At 39.8% G+C, this 4,752-nt stretch overlaps 1 non-coding gene across 1 annotated transcript; it reads right to left on the bottom strand.

The window, feature by feature from the left end:
* Positions 1-737: 737 nt before the first annotated feature.
* On the bottom strand, positions 738-889 carry LOC128772816 (U12 minor spliceosomal RNA). Its single transcript, XR_008416957.1, has one exon. It is a non-coding gene; the product is annotated as a U12 minor spliceosomal RNA (small nuclear RNA).
* Positions 890-4,752: the final 3,863 nt, after the last annotated feature.

Below are 4,752 nucleotides of genomic sequence, written 5' to 3'. Positions count from 1 at the left end.
TGTTGCCATTTCTAATGGTAGAGGGGTAGGGCAATTTAGTGCATCAAAACAAAGCTTTGTTTCATGGTTCTGAGGACTGGTCTAAGCAAGTGACATGACAAGTAACCGTTCCTCCGAATTGCGCGTAATTGTTGAAATCAGCAGCCCACGATATAGTTTGCCCAAATCAAACCCTACATAATTAGTACATTGGATTTGGATTATATGGTGGATCAAAGGCAAGTCTGCCCTTTTTTCCACTCTGAAATGAACCAAATGCACACAGGAAAATAAATAATAATGGCAACTCAGTCTTCAAGGAAAATCGAAAACACTAAAAATGCAAATCATGGAGAGAACTGGGAACTTTGGGAAGAGCTGGCAAAACACAGATTTCTACCTGGCGATGAAACATCCATGAATGAGCCAGTGACCATTAGTGCGGAACAAGAAGATCCCTGTGCATGGCTGGGCTGGGGATACAGACACCCCCTGGCAACCCACTTCACTCCATGGAGTGAAACAGGTAAGAATGGTAATAAATAAATGAAGCAGCCAATCCAGGTATTTAGGAGGAAAAAAAAAAAAGATCCAAAGAAAGCCCAACAAAAGTAATAAAGATAAAAGTAGAAATTAATACATCAGGAGACTAAAGACTGATAGAACCAAAAGAATGAATCCAAGGGCTTTTTTTTTCCCCCTTCTCCACCTTGTTTATTACCTTCATACCAGTCTACTCTTTCAGGGGTAAAGACTGACAGGCAGATCACCAACTCCAAGGCACCCCGCAAAGCAGGCGGGTCACCCCAGAGGCAACCTTTACCCACTCAAAAATTTGTGTCCCATAAGCAGTGAGGATTCAGGCATCATCCGAAGTCATCATGTTTCCCTACTCATAAGTTTAAAGGATCCAACGGTTGTTTCTTTAAATACAAAATGAAATTTTAAAAATTTAGAAAAACGATTGTCTAAGCCGGGAGTTCTCAACGTGGGTGATTTTGGCCGTCCCCTTCCCTAGGGGACATTTGACCATGTCTGGAGATATTTTTGGTTGTCGCAACAGGGTAACAGCTGGTGTTACTGGTATCTGGTGGGGTAGGGATGTTGCAAAACAGACTCCAATGCCAGGATAGGAAGGAGTAAAGCTGGAGGAGAAGGAGGAGGACCTTATGCTTGCCTGGGCCTCAACTACAACACCAGGACAGGCCCCACAACAGAGGCCTGTTTGGCCCAAAACATCAGTGGTGCCAAGGCTGATCAACCCTGGTCTGATCGAATCAGTGAAAGGGGTAGGAATTACATATGCATAAGGAGGATGCAAAAATGATCTGGCTCAAAGATATTTGACAAATTACGGAACACTCTGCTCAAATCTGAGCCAATAATTTTGAGAATCTGTATGTAACTAATGACTTTATCGGAAAGTGTGAATTGCCAAAAGACAGTGTAGACAGCACAGAGCTTCTAAGCAAATTATCATGGAAGAAATAGAGAAAGTTGCAAGAAAAGACAGTGAGAGAATGAAGGGAAATAATTCTATCAACATTTTAAGGAACAGATGGTCCCAATTTAGTTTAAATTGTTCCAGAGCATAGAGTAAGGAGAAAATCTTCCTTTTTTTTCTTTGTCTTTATTTTGAAAATCAGAGTTAACAAATAATACCCAAACCTGACAAAGAAAATGCATGGAAAAGACAATTATAGGGGAATCTCAATTATAATTATCAATCTAATAGAAGAAAATAGTAGCCAGAAGATTCTGTCAGGACTTTAAAGCAATAACACGTGATTTTAGGTGGGATTCATATTAGTGATGAAAGCTTCAATATTACATTTTGAAATCTAACTTAGCGCTTTAATAAATCATGGAAAAATAATATGATCTTCTTTATGATTTCTGAAAGGCAATTGTCAAAATTCACAATCTGAGAAAAAATTCAACATCTGTCCTTTAAAAAAAAAGAACATGTAGATATTTTCATATCATGATTTTACCTACCATAAAACTCCCTACAAGATACACATAGACACATTTGTATATAGTTATGTTCAGTTAATTATGAATGTATGTATTAAATATACGTTTTTCTCCTAATGTGAACATAAGGAAAAGAAAGTCTCTTTCTCAAGATAGGCTATTCCAAACATCTCATAGCCTACGGTACAGAAATTATTTCTGTGGGCACATGACTCAAACGGAACCAAGCAAGTGCTCTCACCTACAATTGTAGGTTCCACTTGGAAAGAGGCTTTTTCTTCTGTGGAATGTCATTAGTAAGACCTTAGATTTGTGACTACAGAGCCTGACCGAAACTCTAGAGGTGTGCAGAATCCAATGGGATGTATTTACGAAAAATTGTTAGAGTTTTGGTCCTGCTAAATCAGAAGGATACGTAAAGAATTCAGAACAGAATCAAAGTTAATAGTTCACTGAACCCAATGAAATGTTGAAAGCATCTGGGCAGGGGTTTGTATCTCTAATCTCATTTCAGAATTAAGTAATGTATAATTTGAAGAGGGCTCTAAGGCCATCCCATTGGCACACATGGACTGGAAGTCTCTCTTGGTTTAAAGGTCATCAAAGAGGGCTCTGTTTGTCTGTCTGGGCGGTGAGAAACATACCTCCAACATGCTACGCCATCTTACGCCCTGACCAAGACTTCAGGTTATATACAACCTCATTAAATATGGAAAAAAAAGCAATCTGTACTCATTGGATATTTGAAGCATTGGTAATGCATAAGAGAATCTGAGTACTGAACAGATGAATCTAGTCACTCCAAAGTAAAAAGGCATTTGGGTAATTGATTTAGACTTGTGTTTTTAGGATGAAAGGAACAGGAGAAGTTGACTCCTGTTGTGAACAGTGTAAGAACACTTAGAAGAATTTATGATTCCCCAAATGTACACTTTTAATGTACGTGATTTATCAGAATAGTATCTAAGAACTTGGGAAGGTTTGTTTGTTAATCAGACATTCGAAGGACTTCAAAGGAAATTAAATATATTAAATTTATTAACGCAGTTTAAATGTTTAAGGGGATTTTATTAGCTTATACAAGCGCTCTTAAAAGTGACTGCTGAAATTTGCTAGGTTTATAAATAGATGATAAGACTTGTAATTTAATTTGTAAAGCATAAAGAAGAATTGGGCTTCATAGAATATAGAATTTGTAACTTACTACAGTCAGTAATGTGACTAGGAAAGAATTTATAACTTATTAGAGTTATGAATTTTACTACAGTCACATTTTGATTTTGTTTTGCTGATTAGGGTCTCAGTAATCTTGTTTGAGTACAAACTCCCCCTCAGCCCTTAATGGGATCAAAACACTCCCCTTGCTGCAGAGAACACAAGCACCAGCCTGAAGGGCCCCCGGGGCCATTTGCTACAAGCCAGGAAGTCTGTCCAGGAGTAAAGTCAATCAATGCAGAAGGCAGAACCCAGAGATGAAAACATGATGTGTTTAAACCCCTGTATGCCGCCATTGCCTGAAGTCTGACGGCCCTGAATTTTTGTGAGTCAATACCATTCTCCTTTATGCTTAAACATGAGTTCAGTTTTTCTCACTTGCAAATACAAGCTCAAGTGTCTGCAGCTCTGAGCGCCTCCCCTCTTGTGACCTTTTCTCTTCTCCCGGCTTTGACATTGACAGGTGAGGTTACGGCAACAAATACTTGACCTTGTGGGTCAGTTTTTCTGGACATAGGTAAACTGTTCAAGTTCATTTTTAACGTGACTAGAAAAGGATCAGGCAAGTTTCGCACTTTTAGCTTGTCAGTGGAGCTCCTGCAATTGGGAGGATAAAAAAGATAGGACACCCAGTAGGAAAGTGGACTTGAATTCTACGCAATTCACAGAAGAAAAGTGACCCCTCACCGGCATCAGAGAAAGGCAAAGGTAAACAACCCTGAAATACTATTTTAACGCAGCGCAACTTTTGACAAAAAGTTTCAGAACTTTGATAAAATCATTTGTTGGTGAGGATGTAGAAAAACACGAACTCTCGTGCACCGCTCATGGAACCATAGCCTGTGTGCTCATTTGGAGAGCAATTTGGCAGGATTTTGTAAAACTGAGCACACCGTTACCCTCAGACACAGTTTTTCTACTCCTGAGTCTATATCCCCCAAATATTCTCTCTCAGATGCCCAAGAGACCATATAGCAGTGTGTTGAGTACAGCGTTGGGGGTTCCAGAAGTTAGAAACCATGAATTTGTCCATCAAAAACTGTGAAAGTAGAGGGGCGCCTGGGTGGCTCATTCAGTTAAGCGTTCGACTTCAGCTCAGGTCATGATCTCACTGTTTGTAGGTTTGAGCCGCGCATCAGGCTCTGTGCTGATGGCTCAGAGCCTGTAGTCTACTTCGGATTCTGTGTCTCCCTCTCTCTCTGCCCTTCCCCCACTCACGCTCTGTCTCTCTCTGTCCCTCAAAAATGAGTGAACGTTAAAAAAATGTGAAAGTAAAGTTAAGGAAAACGCGCCCCACACATACACTAGATAGCAGAACAAAGCACAAGGGAAGGAGGGAGTCGGCTGTACATACGGCAACATGGACTGATCTCAAAACTATGGGCTGGCTGGAAAAAGAAAGTAAGAAACAGAATTGATTTGGGGCACAATACCTTTTAAGTACATTTTCTAAAACAGAAAGCAATACTATACGTTTGTCATGGACACACATATAAGGAAACTTACTGAAAGTCATTTGGGAAAGCATATAGTGAATCTACCAGAGGCAAGGAAAAGAATGAGACTGGGGACCAGGAGTGA

The sequence above is a fragment of the Panthera pardus genome, unplaced genomic scaffold, assembly GCF_024362965.1.
Source record: "Panthera pardus isolate Hobbes unplaced genomic scaffold, ASM2436296v1 HiC_scaffold_10, whole genome shotgun sequence".
Classification (NCBI taxonomy): Eukaryota; Metazoa; Chordata; class Mammalia; order Carnivora; family Felidae; genus Panthera; species Panthera pardus.
This window is presented reverse-complemented; position numbering and strand designations above follow the sequence as displayed.